The following is an 18900-nucleotide window of genomic DNA, read 5'->3' on the forward strand; positions in this document are numbered from 1 at the left end:
TCATCGACAGTGGCTATGACGTGGGTGGCGGGTGGGAAGGGAAATTCCCCATCATCGGCTTCTAGCTCGAACCGAACATAGTTCGGCTGTGAGTCCTTCTCCAAGGATAAATTCTTTAAAGAGCTTAACACATCACCCAAAGGCGAGTCCCGGAAGATGTTTGCGGCGCTGAATTCGAAAATTGATAACCGATCCAACTCGGTCTCCGCAGGCATACATGGTCTGGAGCTTATAGCCGGAGACGAGTCCGGAGCTCCGTCGACGTAAATATTGCAGGGTGTCGAGTCTGTGTGAGGCTCCAACGCCGCGGACTCTATGGCTTCGGATGTCGCAATCTGCTCCGGATCTAAGGCCGTAGCGGTTACAGGAACCATATCCTGAGTCTGGTCCGATGACAGATTTATGTCATGTTCATCGGAGCGAGGGGGAGCGATCGCCGTGGTCTCAAATCCATTGAAGATCAAGTCTCCATGGATATCCACGACGTAGTTCAAGCTTCCAAATCTGGCCTGGTGTCCGGGGGCATAGCTATCGATCTTCTCTAGATGGCCAAGCGAGTTGGCCCGCAGTACGAAGCCGCCGAACACAAAGATCTGTCCGGGGAAGAAGGTTTCTCCTTGGACAGCGTCACTATAGACGATTGAAGGGGCCATCGAACCTTTTGTCGACTGCACAATGGAACTCTCAATGAAAGCACCAATGTCGGTGTCAAAACCGGCGGATCTCGGGTAGGGGGTCCCGAACTGTGCGTCTAGTATTGATGGTTACAGGAGATAGAGGACACGATGTTTACCTAGGTTCGGGCCCTCTCTATGGAGGTAATACCCTACTTCCTGCTTGATTGATCTTGATGAATATGAGTATTACAAGAGTTGATCTACCATGAGATCGTAATGGCTAAACCCTAGAAGTCTAGCCTGTATGACTATGGCAATGAATGTCCCCTTTCCGGACTACCCCCTCCGGTTTATATAGACACCGGGCGGGATCTAGGGTTACATAGAGTCGGTTACATAAGAAGGAATCTTCATAGTTGGTTGCCAAGCTTGCCTTCCACGCCAAGGAGAGTCCAATCCGGACAAGGGTACAGTCTTCGGCCTTCATATCTTCACAGCCCATTAGTCCGGCCCATGGATAACAAGCCGGACGCCTGAGGACCCCTTAGTCTAGGACTCCCTCATTAACCTTCAACAAAACAAACTACAGAGAGCACAATAGCTGAAAATACAGATACCCTACCTTCTTTGGGAGCTCCTCGGACACCTCGGACTTCCCGTCATCCGAGATGTCAGGTATAACTACTTGGGGCGGTGTCGTCTCTTTGGGGCCGGGGAAGGTTGGACCTCCTCGGCAACCTTGGACGCCAGCCTCCTTTTTGAGTGCAAATCGGCACTCTCCTCTTCGTCCTCCTCCTCCTCCTCCTCGCCCCATCCTATATGGATGAGGCCGGAGGGTCTCCGGACCAATTACCTAGACAGATCCTACGGCGGAGGCCCTCCCTGGCCTCCGGTGCTTCTTGCTTCTTTCCCTTCTTAGTGGGCGCCTTGTAGGGCACCATGACTAGCATCTTCTCCAGCTGCTCTGATTGGGGCCCCTCTGGTAGTGGCACAGGGCTGCTGATCTTCTTGGCCTTGGTGAGCCAGCCTTGTAGAATCCACATAACAAGGTTAGATCGAATCTCACATAATGTGAATATCCGAATATTCTTCAAAGAGACATGCCACTCACCTCCCTTGAGGGATTCTGTGACAGCCTGGTTTTTGCCTTCTCTCTTTTTCCGGACATGGTTTTGCCTTTGCTTTGGATTTGAGTTTTTGGAATCAATTCAAATGGACTTGTCACTTGGGCATGCCCTTGACTTTCACCCAAGTGACCTATCTACTCATCATTCAACTTTAGTTCTCTGAATAATTCTCAAATTAATCAAATGAATATTTTTCATAAAAGGAAAATATTCATTTTTCCTCTGCAACTCATTTCAGAACCTAGTGCTCCAAAGCAACCCCCATTTTTATTGCTCCCAAAAATCTGAAATAATTCCTGAATATTCTTTGAATCTTGACCCACCTTCCCAAGCAAAAATATTGCATGACTTTTTGTAATATTTTTGCTACAGAAAATAATTTCTCTTCTCGCCCAAAATTTCAGTTTGTACGGCAAGTACATTTTTCCATGATCCTTTGGCCCTGATTTTTCTTGACTCTCTTCACCCTCCTAAGAAAACCTTAACCCTAGGAGATCAGCCCTAATGGCCATCTAGAAGCTAGCCAAACTTGGTGACCAAGTTCCTGGTCAGAAACTTGCCAAGTTGGTAGCGTTTCATCTGGTTGGCCTGGCGATGAGTCCTCACCTCCCCTACACTAAACACTTCCCAGACAGGGTTTGGCCGCGCGTGGGTGCCGTTTTGACCATGCCAGGGCGGTGACCGCGTGTGGACACGAGGCCTGGCAGGTGCTCGACGCATTCTGAGTAGCGCCAATGCCTCTGTTCGGCGCGTGCTCGAGCTAGAGCTCGCCGACGACTGCCGCCCCGCGGCACCAGCCACGAATCTTCACCCTTGACCCCTCACTGGCGCTCGCTGACGGTAGAGACGCCGCAGCAAGCACGGGCATGTCACGGCCAAAAGGCACAGTGCGCTCGTGCCCTTGTCCTCATCTCCCCTTGTCTCATGTGCTTGTCCGCGAGCGTGGACATCTCCCGCCTTCGTGCTGAACCCTTGGCCCCTCTCACTGGTGCCTTTCGTCACCGTTCGCCGGCTTCGAGAGCACTCCGGTGGCGCCACGTAACCCTCTCTCGCTCTGGCTATATATAGCGCCCCCCTCCTCGATTCCACGCCTCACATCAATCCTCACAACCACCACGACCACGTAGGAGCACCGTAACTCGGTCGGGCAGGCCGCTGGCCGTCGTCCTGACCAGAGATTGCCAGCGACCCCCGCAGCCCAGCCACCTCACTCCAGTGCCCCTCGAGCTCGACCTACCTCTCGGGCGCGGCACTGGGGCTCCTCTGGTGTCGCCTGGACTCTACTGAGCCCCCGGAGCTGTCTCTCGTCGTCGTCTTCTTCCTCTCCGGCAAGTCCTATCCGCCACCGGTGCTTGCGAGCTCAATTGCGAGCAACTCCGGCCATCCCACGGCATGCCACAGGTACGGGCAGGTGCGTCGTGAACCCCTCTCCATTCATATCCCTCTAGTTTAACCCCAAACCCACTCATCGCCAGCATAAGCTCCAGCGAAGCGCCGCTGCACTTTGATCTCTCTCTCTCTCCCTCTTTCTCTCCTGACGGGAGTGGCCCAGCGTCAGCCTCACCACTCGCGCCCGAAGCGGTATGAGTTGAGGCGTAATCCCTCTTTACGCCATCGATGTCACACCCCAGATTTTCTGAATTATTCAAATTTAATCAGGTTTTGACCAAAACTTTGACCAACCTCAAATTTTAGCCTATAACTCCAAATGAGTTGATTCTTTTTGCATTGTGTTTATTTCAGAAAGCTCTAACAGCACACCAAAAGGCGGAGTTTTCCTTGCTATCTAGAATTTCTAGTGATTTTCAAAATGGTTTTTGATATGTTGTTTTGTCGTTTTTAAATATTTTCAGAAGAAGGAACTTGCCTTGAAGACAACCAGGAGGAGTGTGACCCTCCTCTACACTAAGGCAAGCCACACGAGCATTTGGATGGTGTCATTTCAATATCTATGATATTTTCTACTTGAATATGATTTATTATATTCATTTTAAAAATTTGTTATATACATATGATTTCTTGCTAGTTATTTTGTCATGCTTGAAATGCTTGCTTAACTTACTGGTTGAATGCATGGACTAGTTTGGTTCAGTAGAATAAAATTTTGCTTTAGTTATATTGTTATGATAAATAATGATAGTTCTATTGCTAGTGATATTTTCATATAAATTATGAGTCAATCAAAATATTGCATGATAATAAAACTTGAGGTAGAACCAGTAAAGTTTAATCTTGAGTAGTGCAAGAATGTTATGTTGATAAGTTTGATCCATGCATGGGAGTTGCATGCTTTGCATGTCGAGTAGTTGCATGATCACGGCATCGTATGACTTGGTAGTTTAAATTTTTATTCAAGTTAAACCTGTTAATAATGTCCAACTTGAATATGATGTTGATCAAGTGATGGTGCCACTGAATCGGGTTTTCTCAGTGCAACCACATTTACCTTGTGGGAGGTCTTGATTCGATCCTTTGTTGTGCCTCTCGCCGGTATCTTCAACGAGGGAATGTTATGGGCGTGCATACCCTGGCCCGGTAAGCAGACATAGCCTTGTGTGCCCATTTGTTTTTATGGTACCTTGTCCCCGTTTGGGACCGTTTTGCCACGACGGTGGCCGTTGGTGTCTTTGGTAGGCACGGGGCCACCTAGGACATAGCCCTGAAAGGGAGTTTGTCGGAGTCGCCGGGAGAGTGTCATGACAACGGGAGGGTTACGTCAGAATGATGTTGGTCCACCCGAATGGGAGGGTGAGTCCTGGATTCCGTGGTGTGGGTAATGTGCACTACCTCTGAAGAGTGTATTAAACCTATCGATAGCCGCGTCCTCGGTTATGGGAACAACTCGGAAGTAAGTCACACCATGGATCAACTTTTATTATTAATCTTGCACACTAAATAACTATTGATGGCACTCATGAATCTGGAGATCATGAGCTGATTATGAGTGATTGGTTTCAGTTGTGAACCGGGTAGGATCACCGTTTGGTTACGAGGTAACCCCTCTGGTAAGCGAGTCCATGGGACTCGATGCATATTTTGGGTTCACTGCATTAGTAGTATTGCTTGTATTGCATTAACCTGATTAATGGTCACGATATTGTTTGTCATTATGCTTATGTTTGTTGTGAGCTTGCAAGTACATTCAATGTACTGACCTAGCGTGTCATGTCAGTTTTTAGGCAAGTCGTTTCGCATCGGAGAGCTTTCCGCGTCTAGGCCGTGTCCACGTAGGTGTCCCTGTGGTATGGAATTCCACTCCGTCGTTTTTCCGCTGCCGCGTAGTTCGTGTAATCGAGGGCCCTTTATGTTCATTAAATAATGTACATACTATTCAGCCACACCGTGGGTGCCGCTTGGCCTCTTATCTCGATGTAATATCAGACCCGTGTAATCCGCTAGCATTAATAAAGCGGTTGTTTGTGTACCATGTTGTTGTGTGTTGCCAGAAGACTTGATCTTTGGGCTGTCAATGCAAGGTAAACCGGTTGCTCTGAGCCAGGGTCCCACAACGTTTGGTATCAGAGCCGCGCTGATTGTAGGACACGCTAGACCGTTAGTGCATTTGTGGAACGGTAAATAGTTTTGTCTGTGTGCCGATAGTCATAGAAATTGGTTGCTGTATTGCATGCATGGTTATTTGTTGTTATTACTAACCGTATGATGGTTGTGAGTGTAGATGGCTCCAGTTCCGATCTTGTACCATCCTGCGCCAGCTCCGTATACATCGCCGCACCTGCTTCAGAACGTGTGGCGACGACTCTATTCGAGGGTATCAGGTGTATCGGGAGCATCTGGCTGATAACCCACAAGTATAGGGGATCGCAACAGTATTCAAGGGTAGAGTATTCAACCCAAATTTATTGATTCAACACAAGGGGAGCCAAAGAATATTCTCAAGTATTAGTTGCTGAGTTGTCAATTCAACCACACCTGGAAACTTAGTATCTACAGCAAAGTGTTTAGTAGCAAAGTAATATGATAGTAGTGGTAAAAGTGGCAAAGGTAACAGTAGCAAAAGAATTTTTTTTGGTGTTTTATAGTGATGATAATATTAGCAATGGAAAAGTAATAAGCGAAGAACAATATATGGAAAGCTCGTAGGCAATGGATCGGTGATAGAGAATTATGCTAGATGCGATCGATCATGTAATGGTCGTTACCTAGGCTGACACAGAACTAGCTCCAATTCATCAATGTAATGTAGGCATGTATTCCAAATATATTCATACGTGCTTATGGAAAAGAACTTGCATGACATCTTTTGTCCTACCCTCCCGTGGTAGCGGGGTCCTATTGGAAACTAAGGGATATTAAGGCCTCCTTTTAATAGAGTACCCGACCAAAGCATTAACACATAGTGAATACATGAACTCCTCAAACTACGGTCATCATCGGGAGTGGTCCCGATTATTGTCACTTCGGGGTTGCCGGATCATAACACATAGTAGGTGGCTATACACTTGCAAGATAGGATCAAGAACTCACATATATTCATGAAAACATAATAGGTTCAGATCTGAAATCATGGCACTCGGGCCCTAGTGACAAGCATTAAGGATAGCAAAGTCATAGCAACATCAATCTCAGAACATAGTGGATACTAGGGATCAAACCCTAACAAAACTAACTCGATTACATGATAAATCTCATCCAACCCATCACCGTCTAGCAAGCCTACGATGGAATTACTCATGCATGGCGGTGAGCATCATGAAATTGGTGATGGAGGATGGTTGATGATGATGACGGTGACGGATTCCCCTCTTTGGAGCCCCGAACGGACTCCAGATCAGCCCTCCCGGGAGAGATTAGGGCTTGGCGGCGGCTCCGTATCGTAAAACGCGATGAATCCTTCTCTCTGGTTTTTTCTCCCCGAACATGAATATATAGAGTTGGAGTTGAGGTCGGTGGACCGTCAGGGGGCCCACGAGGCAGGGGGACGCGCCCTGGGGTGGCAGGCACGCCCCCCACCCTCGGGGACAGGTGGAGGCTCCCTTGACATGGATCTTCCTTCCAGTATTTTTTATATATTCCAAAGTAATTCTCCATTGATTTTCAGGTCATTCCGAGAACTTTTATTTCTTCACAAAAATAACACCATGGCAATTCTGCTGAAAACAGCGTCAGTCCGGGTTAGTTCCATTCAAATCATGCAAGTTAGAGTCCAAAACAAGGGCAAAAGTGTTTGGAAAAGTAGAGACGACGGAGACGTATCAACTCCCCCAAGCTTAAACCTTTGCTTGTCCTCAAGCAATTCAGTTGATAAACTGAAAGTGATAAAGAAAAACTTTTAGAAACTCTATTTTCTCTTGTTGTTGTAAATATGTAAAGCCAGCATTCAAGTTTTCAGCAAAGGTTATGAACTAACCATATTCACAATAATGTTTAGGTATCATGTTTACTCTTATCAATGGCATAATCAACTAGCGAGCAATAATAATAAGTCTCGGATGGCAACACTTTCTCAAAACAATCATGCTATGATATAACAAGATGCTATCTCGCTAGCCCTTTCTGAGACTGCAAAACATAAATGCAGAGCACCTTTAAAGATCAAGGACTGACTAGACATTCTAATTCATGGTAAAAGAGATCCAGTCAAGTCATACTCAATGTAAACTAACAATAATGGATGCAAATGAAAGTGGTGCTCTCCAACTAGTGCTTTTTAATAAGAGGATGATGACTCAACATAAAAGTAAATGGATAGGCCCTTCGCAGAGGGAAGCAGGGATTTGTAGAGGTGCCAGAGCTCGGTTTTGAAATAGATATGAATAATATTTTGAGCCATGTACTTTCATTGTGAACATAACAACCAAGAGATGGCGATATCTTCCATGCTACACACAATGTAGGCGGTTCCCAAACAGAACGGTAAAGTTTATACTCCCCCTCCACCAACAGGCATCAATCCATGGCTTGCTTGAAACAATGAGTGCCTCCAACTAACAAGAGCCCCGGGGGAGTTCTGTTTGCAGTTATTTTGATTGATTTGCATAAAGCATGGGACTGGGCATCCCGGTGACCAGCCATTTTCTCGTGAGTGAGGAGCGGAGTCCACTCCTCTTGAGAATAACCCGCCTAACATGGAAGATACGGATATCCCTAGTTGATACATGAGTTATTCGAGCATACAAAACAGGATATTTATTTGGAGGTTTAGAGTTTGACACATATAAATTTACTTGGAACGACATGTAGATACCGTATATAGATAGGTATGGTGGACTCATATGGAATAACTTTGGGGTTTATGGGATTGGATGCACAAGCAGTATTCCTGCTTAGTACAGGTGAAGGCTAGCATAACACTGGGAAGCGACCAGCTAGAGAGCGACAATAGTCATGAACATGCATTAAAATTAATCGACACCGAATGCAAGCATGATTAGGATATAATGCACCATGAACATAAATATCGTAGAGGCTATGTTGATTTTGTTTCAACTACATGCGTGAACATGTGCCAAGTCAAGCCACTCGAATCGTTCAAAAGAGGATACCACCCTATCATACCACATCACAACCATTTTAATAGCATGTTGGCATGCAAGGTAAACTGTTATAAGCTCCTAGCTAATTAAGCATGGCATAATCAACTATAATCTCTAATTGTAATTGCAAACATGTTTATTCATAATAGGCTGAATCAGGAACGATGAACTAACCATACTTACAAAAACAAGAGAGGTCGAGTTCATACCAGCTTTTCTCATCTCAATAAGTTCCTCATATAATCATCAATATTGCCTTTCACTTGCATGACCGAATAGTGTGGATAATGATAATAGTGCATGTGCATTGGATTAAGCTGGAATCTGCAAGCATTCAATGCAAGAGAGAAGACAAGGTAATATGTGCTCTTTGTCAGATCAATGATAATGCATACATGAGCCACTTTAACATTTTCATTATGGTCTTCTCCTATTGACCCCCAAAGAAAAGAAAAAGAAATAAATCTATTTACACGGGAAAGCTCCCAACAAGCAAAAGAAGAACAAGAAATCCTTTTGGGTTTTCTTTTTAATTATTACAACACGCAGGCATGGAAAGTAAACTAGCTAAAAGCTACAACTAATTTTTTGGTTTTTCTTAAGGTTTATTAAACACACAAGAAAGCATAAAAACGAAGATAAACTAGCATGGCTGATACAATGAAAAAGTATGAGCACCAACAACTAGCAATGAGTGTGTGAACATGAATGTAATGTCGGTGAGAAATACATACTCCCCCAAGCTTAGAAGTTTGGCCTAAGTTGGTCTATGGCCATGGCTGGCCTGGCGGATATCCAAAGTAATAGCTGGGGTCGTACTGTGAAAAAGCCTCAGATTGCCACTGGTTGGCAATCACCTCCGGATCCCACTGATAATCAGACTGTCATGGAGGATCAAATTGCTATTCCGGCTCCGGCTCTGTAGCTGATGTAGGGTTCCAGTAGGCGTGAATGGCCTCCAATGGAACAAGGTACTTGCCTGCAGATAAATCAAACCAGGAAGGAGCAAGCAAGGTAATAGTCTTAGGATGACTTTTACCAAATATTAATTTGTACTTAAGCGCCCTTTCCCTATTCTTAAAAATAAAATCGTGTGCTACCATACTCTTATAATCTAGATAAACAGGAGGCAGTAACTTCTCTTCCTTCTCATAATGCCTAATAGGTATGTTAAAGTGTGCAGCGAGGCGCGAGGGGAAAATGCCTCCAAGGACGGGGCCCTTAGTACGGTTAAGATTTAACCACTTTGCAATAATAACGCCATACGGAATGTGTCATCTCGAAATAAGGCATGGCACAAAATAACAATATCAGGGGCACTCAGGTTTCCACAGTTTCCGTGCCCAATTAAACATCTACTAGCAAATATAGCAAAGTAACATAGAACAGGAAAGTGTATGCTAGTAATTCGTGCGTCAGAAACCTTCATCGTTTCCCTTACAGTAATGGTGTCAATAAACCCATCCACATCGTCACAATGTGGTTCCTCTATGCCTCCCTTGAAAGGGATCAAACAAAATTGACGGAAATCATGAAGTGACATCTCCTTATGCTCATCATATAAATAAAATTCCACCGTAGGTGGTGAGCTCCTAGCATGGAAATGAAAGTTTTGCATAAAGATATCTGTGAGTAAGAGATACTGTTCGCGTTGCTCGTGGAGGAAGGTGGTGAGGCCTGCATTCTCAGCCAATTCATAGAAATCATCATAAATCCCGGCTGCTCTCAAGAAATTATCACAAGGCCATTCACACGGCCGAACTTCCACGGTGCGAGGGAGATTATATTTGGGCCTCTTATCCTCCTCACTTTGCTTATCCTTCGAGCTTCGGCTCGATCAGCCCCTCCAAAATCCCTTCATCTTTTTCTGAAAATTTCTGAAATATTTAGTAACTTCAAAATAAAAGTGAACCAAACTCAACAATATTGATAGCAACTACTCCTACAAGTGCCTAGAGGCAATATCATGCATCAAAACTACTTTTGACCACATAAATTTGACATGCAAGCTCAAGAACAGGGTCACCTAAGCAGCAAAAATATGCAATGAATGAAGCACTAGAACAAAAACTAATTGGACCATTGGAGGAGTCACATACCAAGGAACAATTCCCAGAGCAGTCTTGTGAGAGGTGCTTTGAGCAAGGAGGTCGAAAATGGCAGCAAAATGAGCTTGGACTCGGGTTTGAGCTGGTTAGTTATGTTTGTGGGAGGAAGAAGGAGCGTGTGGTGGCTGGAATAAGTGGAGAGGAGCCACAGTGGGCCCACGAGGTAGGGGGGCGCGCCCTGGACCCTCGTGGCCAGGTGCTTGCTCCCCCTGTTGTGTTCTCAGTGCCAAATATTCTTATATATTCCAGAAAAAATCATATGTAATTTTTAGGGCATTTGGAGAACTTTTATTTTTGGGCTATTTTTTTATTGCATAGATAATTCAGAAAACAGACAGAAAATACTATTTTTACTTTATTTAATCAAAATAACAGAAAGTAAAAGGAAGGTACAGAAGGTTGTGCTTTCTAACTTCATCCATCTCATGCTCATCAAACGGAATCCACTAACAAGGTTGATCAAGTCTTGTTAACAAACTCATTCTGAATTGCATGAAACCGGAGAAATTTCGAATAACACTATGTTACCTCGACGGGGATATGCATGTCCCCAATAATAAGAATATCATCTTCTTAACAGTAGAAAGAGGAAATTTAAAACCTCCAATAATAATCGATGGAATTTTCTAATAGAATTGATACTGTGGACTTGAGGTTGTTTCCTCGGAAAGTGTATCGTATGCTCATTACCATTAACATGAGAAGTGACATTTCCTTTGTTTCAATCAATAATAGCCCCTGCATTATTCAAAAAGGGTCTTCCAAGAATAATAGACATCCTATCGTCCTCGGGAATATCAAGAATAACAAAGTTCGTTAAAATAGTAACGTTTGCAACCACAACAGGCACATCCTCACAAATACCGACAGGTATAGCAGTTGATTTATTGGCCATTTGCAAAGATATTTCAATAGGTGTCAACTTATTCAAATCAAGTCTACGATATAAAGAGAGAGGCATAACACTTACACCAGCTCCAAGATCACATAAAGCAGTTCTACCGTAATTTCTTTTAATGGAGCATGGTATAGTTGGTACTCCTGGATCTCCTAGTTTCTTTGGTATTCCACCCTTAAAAGTATAATTAGAAAGCATGGTGGAAATTTCAGCTTCCGGTATCTTTCTTTTATTTGTAACAATTTCTTTCATATATTTAGCATAAGGATTCATTTTAAGCATATCAATCAAACGCATACACAAAAACATAGGTCTAATCATATAAGCAAAACGCTCAAATTCCTCATCATCCTTTTTCTTGGATGGTTTAGGAGGAAAGGGCATGGGTTTCTGAACCCATGGTTCTCGTTCTTTATCGTGCTTCCTAGAAACAAAATCTCTCTTCTCATAACGTTGATTCTTTGATTGTGGGTCATCAAGATCAACAACAGGTTCAATTTCTACATCGTTATCATTGCTAGGTTGAGCATCAACATGAACATCATCATTAACATTATCACCAGGTTCATGTTCATTACCAGATTGTGTTTCAGCATCAGAAATAGAAATGTCATTGGGATTCTCAGGTGTGTCTACAACAGGTTCACTAGAAGCATGCAAAATCCTATCATTTTCCTTTTTCTTCCTGATAGAAGGACTAGGTGCATATATATTATTTCTCTGAGAATCTTGCTTAATTCTCTTAGGATGGCCCTCAGAATACAAAGGTTCCTGAGTCATTTTACCTCCTCTAGTCATAACTCTAACAACATTATCATTTTTCTTAGTATTTAATTCATTGAGCAAATCATTCTGAGTCTTAAGTACTTGTTCTACTTGAGTGGTAAACATAGAAGCATGTTTACTAATGATTTTAAGTTCACCTTTAATATTATCCATATAATCACCCAAGTGTTCAAGCATATCAGCATTGTGTTTTAATTCTCTACCAAAATAAGCATTGAAGTTTTCTTGTTTAACCATAAAGTCATCAAACTCATCCAAGCATGGGCTAGCAAACTTAGTAAATGGAATTTCAACTTTATCATATCTATAGAGAGAATTTACCTTTACTACCTGTGTCGGGTTATCAGGACCATGTATTTCTTCAATAGGAGGTAAATTCTTAACATCTTCAGCTTTAATACATTTTTCCTTCATAGATTCTTTGCCTCTTGCATATCTTCAGGACTGAGAAATAGAATAACCCTCTTCTTCGGAGTTGGATTAGGAGTTGGTTCAGGTATTGGATCGGGAATTGGATCAGGAAGTGTCCAATTATTTTCATGGGTCAACATATTATTCAATAGAATTTCAGCTTCATCTGGTGTTCTTTCCCTGAAAACACAACTGACACAACTATCCAGGTGGTCTCTGGAAGCATCGGTTAGTCCATTATAAAAGATATCAAGTGTTTCATTTTTCTTAAGAGGATGATCAGGCAAAGCATTAAGTAATTGGAGAAGCCTCCCCAAAGCTTGTGGGAAACTCTCTACTTCAATTTGCACAAAGTTATATATTTCCCTTATATCAGCTTCTTTCTTATGAGCGGGGAAATATTTAGGAGAGACGTAATAAATCATATTCTAGGGACTACGCACACAACCAGGATCAAGAGAATTAAACCATATCTTAGCATCGCCCTTTAGTGAGAACGGAAATAATTTAAGGATATAATAATAGAAAGTTTTCTCATCATTAGTGAACAGGGTAGCTATATCATTTAATTTAGTACGATGTTCCACAACAGTTTAAGATTCATAGCCATAGAAAGGATCAGATTCAACTAAGGTAATTATCTCAGGGTCGACAGAGAAATCATAATCCTTATCAATAACAAAGATAGGTGAAGTAGCATAAGCAGGATCATATTTCATTCTAGCATTAAGAGTTTTTTCTTTCAGCTTAGCTAATAATTTCTTAAGATTACTCCTATCATTGCAAGCAAGAAAATCTCTAGCAGTTTCTTCATCCATAAGACAGCCCTCAGGCACAATAGGTAATTCATATCTAGGGGGAGAGTCTTCATCATCAGTTTCATCAATATTATCAGTTTCAATAATTTCATTCTCTCTAGCCTTAGCAAGTTGTTCATCAAGAAATTCACCAAGTGGCACAATAGTATCAAGCATAGAAGTAGTTTTATCATAAGTATCATGCATAGCAAAAGTGGCATCATCAATAACATGTGACATATTAGAATTAATAGCAGAAGAAGGTTTAGGTGTCGCAAGCTTACTCAAAACAGAAGGTGAATCAAGTGTAGAGCTAGATGGCAGTTCCTTACATCCCCTCGTAGTTGAGGGATAAATTTTTGTTTTAGCGTCTTTCAAGTTCTTCACAGTGATAAGCAGATATAAATCCCAAGTGACTCAAAGAATAGAGCTATGCTCCCCGGCAATGGCGCCAGAAAATAGTCTTCATAACCCACGAGTATAGGGGATCACAACAGTTTCGTGGGTAGAGTATTCAACCCAAATTAATTGATTTGAAACAAGGAGAGCCAAAGAATATTCTCAAGTATTAGTAGCTGAGTTGTCAATTCAACCACACCTAGAAACTTAGTATCTGCAGCAATGTGTTTAGTAGCATAGTAATATGATAGTAGTGGTAACAGTGGCAAAGGTAACAGTAGCAGAAGTAATATTTTTGATATTTTATAGTGATGATAATAATAGCAACGAAAAAGTAATAAGCGAAGAACAATATATGGAAAGCTCGTAGGCAATGGATCGGTGATAGAGAATTATGCCAGATGTGATTGATCATGTAACAGTCATAACCTAGGGTAACAGAGAACTAGCTCCAATTCATCAATGTAATGTAGGCATGTATTCCGAATATAGTCATACATGCTTAAGGAAAAGAACTTGCATGACATCTTTTGTCCTACCCTCCTGTGGCAGCGGGATCCTATTGGAAACTAAGGGATATTAAGGCCTCCTTTTAATAGAGTACTAGACCAAAGCATTAACACATAGTGAATACATGAACTCCTCAAACTACGGTCATCACCGGGAGTGGTCCCGATTATTGTCACTTTGGGGTTGCCGCATCATAACACATAGTAGGTGACTATACACTTGCAAGATAGGATCAAGAACTCACATATATTCATGAAAACATAATAGGTTCAGATCTGAAATCATGGCACTCGGGCCCTAGTGACAAGCATTAAGCATAGCAAAGTCATAGCAACATCAATCTCAGAACATAGTGGATACTAGGGATCAAACCCTAACAAAACTAACTCGATTACATGATAAATCTCATCCATCCCATCAACGTCTAGCAAGCCTACGATGGAATTACTCACGCACGGTGGTGAGCATTATGAAATTGGTGATGGAGGATGGTTGATGATGACGACGGCGACGGATTCCCCTCTCCGGAGCCTCGAACGGACTCCAGATCTTCCCTCCTAAGAGAGATTGGGGATTGGCTACAGCTATATATCGTAAAACGCGATGAATCCTTCTCTCTGGTTTTTTTCTCCCCGAACACGAATATATAGAGTTGGAGTTGAGGTCGGTGGAGCGTCAGGGGGCCCACGAGGCAGGGGGCGCGCCTAGGGTGACGGCGCTCCCCCCACCCTCATGGACAGGTGGAGCCCCCCTGACATGGATCTTCCTTCCAATATTTTTTATATATTCCAAAATACTTCTCCGTTGATATTCAGGTCATTCCGTGAGCTTTTATTTCTGCACAAAAATAATACCATGGCAATTCTGCTGAAGACAGCGTCAGTCCGGGTTAGTTCCATTCAAATCATGCAAGTTAGAGTCGAAAACAAGGGCAAAAGTGTTTGGAAAAGTAGATACGACGGAGACATATCACTGGCCGGGGCATTGTATGAGTATTATGCTGAGGTCACTCTAGACCACAGTTCCCCTTCCAACGCTTACACTCGTTCTACTAAGGGTGGTCTCGCTTCTACGCCATCTCAGGCAGTCCAGTTTGTTGCACTCGAAGCTCTTGTACACTTGCGCCACAACGAGGTTCGCATGCACACCCACCCAAGTTTCTTTTACTACCCATCTCTCCATGAGAACGGGCATATCCTCTTTCCTTTGATTAATCCGGAGTGCGATCATCCTACTAGCCACCTTTCTCACTATATCACTGCCAGTTATCTCCTGAACTACGAGTTAGCTCGGGAGCTAAACCGCGCCCGGATAGCTCTCGCCGCTGCTCGTAATAGGAATCCCCTCCCTATTGTCGGTTTCACTCCATACGTTCCACCAGCCTCTGCCACCACTCAAAATACCACTACCCCTTTGGCTGTAACCCCTCGCAGTGCCCCTGCTGCGTGCGCTTCTCTTGTCGCCACTCCTACAGCTCCTATGCTTAGATCCCATCCCGCACCTGCCCTTGAGGGAGAGTCCTCGAGGCAGCGTCGTCGCGTCTCTCTTAACTCAGAGGTCACCACTATTAGTTCAAGATCTGGGTCCGTCTCAAGAGAGGAACCCACAGTAGAGCCATCCGAGCAATAGATCGCTAGAGTATCCCGTCGGCAGGAGGGTGATGTATGGATGTAGACGCACGTGTCATGATGCTTAGTTTCATGTATGAGGGTAGTGACCCTATCATGATGTTTAAACTCTTATGTTGAGTCTATGTATAATCATGTTGGAACTTTCTTTTTATTTGCCTTGGTTTCTTTCATTGTTTTCTTCTAGATTTGCCACTGGCTTTTCCCCCATATTTGGATATTTCTCATCGCGGTTACTTTGCATTGAGAAAATAAATAATAGGATGCCACGGGGAGGCAGCAGCAGCCAAGCTTGTGAGGATGTCCCTATTCGTCGCTCCGCAAGATAGGAAGGACAATCCCCCGAGCCGTATCAGCCACCTCTGCCTCCACCGCCACATCCGCCTTCTACTGAACAAATCATGTGAATGTTTGAAGAAAGAAGGAACAACGATCTGATGGAACTACTGAAAAGAGTGCAAATTATGGTTGGGAAGAATGGACATCAGAATGGTCATTACTCCAAGTTGTCAGATTTCCAGCGAACCAAGCCTCCCAGTTTCAGTCAAGTTATTGATCCATTGGACGCTGATCATTGGTTAAGGACTATTGAGAAGGAACTGGAAATTTCTCGCACTGAAGGAGGAGACAAGGTTCCTTTTGTGACTCATTATCTTGAAGGAGCTGCTGCGATATGGTGGGATAATGCTAAGTCCATGTGGCCTGCAGACGAGGAAATTACTTGGACCAAATTCGAGGATCATTTCCGAAAGTATCATATTCCCTCTGGAGTTACGAAAATCAAGCAGCACGAATTCTTCTCTCTCACTCAGGGAAGCATGTCAGTCGGTGAGTACTTGAATAAATTCAACCATTTGGCCCGCTACTCACTCTATGATGTGTCCACCGAAGAACGAAAGGTTGACGGATTTCCTGGAGGACTGAATCAGCATCTCAGGTGCGCTCTCAGCATGTTTGATTTTCTGGACTTCCAAACTCTGGTGAACAAGGCTCTGATCGTAGAAAGGGAACACAAGCTCATGCATGACAGCGGGCCAGCTAATAATGACCACAAGCGCAAATTTGAGCCTAAGAAGGATATGCAACCTGTGCAGAAGGCTCGTACGTGGCAACAGACTCAGATTGAGTACAAACCCAACTGGCAGCAAAATGTCAACAAGACAACCACTCATGTCAAGAATATCGTGACCAGCCCGGTGTGTGAAGATTGTCAGTGCAACAATTCATGTTTTCAGTTGTGGGCAAACCAGACATTATGCCAGACAGTGCCCCAAGAACAACAAGCCAATAGCTCCATTCCGACCGCAAGTCAACTATCTGGAGCCATATCCTGGCCCGAGTGCCATCCAAGAGCAAATCCATCATATCTCCGCCGATGAAGCCCAAGAGGACCCAGAAGTCGTCATTGGTTTGTTTCCTATTAATAACATACCTGCCATAATTTTATTTGACTCTGCGGCTTCCCCCTCTTTTATTTCGTGGAGTTTTTCTGCCCAAAATGAATTTCCTTGCTCGATTTTGGGAAAAAATATGCTGGTACAATCCCCGGGATCCTTGCTCAGAAGCAATCTGGTCTGCCGTAATCTGGAAATTGATATCAAGGGAGTCAAGTTTCCAACGTCTCTGATAATCATCGATTCCGACAAATTGGATATTATTCTGGGAATGAATTGGTTGACCAATACCAATTATGCATCAACTGTGCGGCCAGAGAAGTTACCATGGCAAATCAGGAGGGTTGCACCGCAAGCTTTTATGCCCGGAAAAGCATACCCAAGAAGGATATGGTTTTCACTGCCGTGGCTGAAGAGGTGGAATTGATTCCGATGGTTAGTGAGTATCCCGATGTATTTCCTGAGGAATTACCAGGAATACCGCCAGACAGAGAACTAGAGTTTGCAATTGACTTGGTGCTTGGAACCACATCGATACACAAGAAATATTATCGGATGCCATCATCAGAATTGGTGGAATTAAAGAAACAATTGGATGAAATGCTGCAGAAGGGATCCGCCCAAGCTCTTCACCGTGGGGGTCACCCGCGATATTCGTGGATAAAAAGCATGGGAGTCTTCGGATGTGCGTAGACTACCGGCACCTGAATGACATCACCATCAAAAATGAGTATCTGCTACCAAGGATTGATGATTTGTTTGATCAACTCAGTGGGACCAAAGTATTCTCCAAAATTGATTTGAGGACCGGATACCATCAACTCAAAATAAAGAAGGAAGGTATTCCCAAGACCACGTTCACCACACGGTATGGTCTCTATGAGTATACCGTTATGTCATTCGGTCTCACCAACGCCCCAGCCTTCTTCATGCATATGACGAATAAGGTGTTTATGGACTTCTTGGACAAATTTGTGGTGGTGTTCATCGATGATATCCCCATTTACTCAAAAAGCAAAAACGAACACAAGGACCACCTCCAAGCAGTTTTGCAGAGGCTCCGTGACCATCAGCTCTACGCCAAGTTCAGCAAATGTGAGTTTTGCCTCAAGCAAGTTGGATTTTTAGGTCACGTTCTTTGGGCAGAAGGAATAGTTGTGTATCCAAGCAAAGTAAATGATGTGCTTGATTGGTCCGCACCCACGACAGTCTCAGAAATCCGAAGTTTCCTTGGACTAGCCGGATATTATCGCCGTTTTATTGAAGGATTCTCCAAGATTGCTAAGCCCATGACAGAGCTCCTAATGACGGATAAGAAGTTTGCATGGACCGAGGACTGTGAACGGAGTTTCAAGGAGGTAAAAACCGGACTGACGCTAGCACAAGTATTGACCCTTCCCGACATCTACCGCAGTTTTGATGTCTACTGTGACGCCTCCAGAAAAGTTCTTGAATGCGTACTTATGCAAGATGGCAAGGTTTTGGCTTATTCATCCCGACAACTACGGCCACACGAGGGAAATTATCCCACTCAAGATTTGGAATTGACTGCGGTGGTGCATGCTTTGAAGATTTGGAGACATTATCTTATTGGAAAGAGGTGCCAGATATTTACCGACCACTAGAGTCTCAAGTATATATTCACTCAGCCCGATTTGAACCTTCGTCGGCGAAGATGGCTCAAGTTGGTTAAGGATTATGACCTCGGTATAAATTATCACCCGGTCAAAG

The sequence above is a fragment of the Triticum urartu genome, chromosome 6A, assembly GCF_056163025.1.
Source record: "Triticum urartu cultivar PI428250 chromosome 6A, HENAU_Tu73, whole genome shotgun sequence".
In the NCBI taxonomy this organism is placed as follows: Eukaryota; Viridiplantae; Streptophyta; class Magnoliopsida; order Poales; family Poaceae; genus Triticum; species Triticum urartu.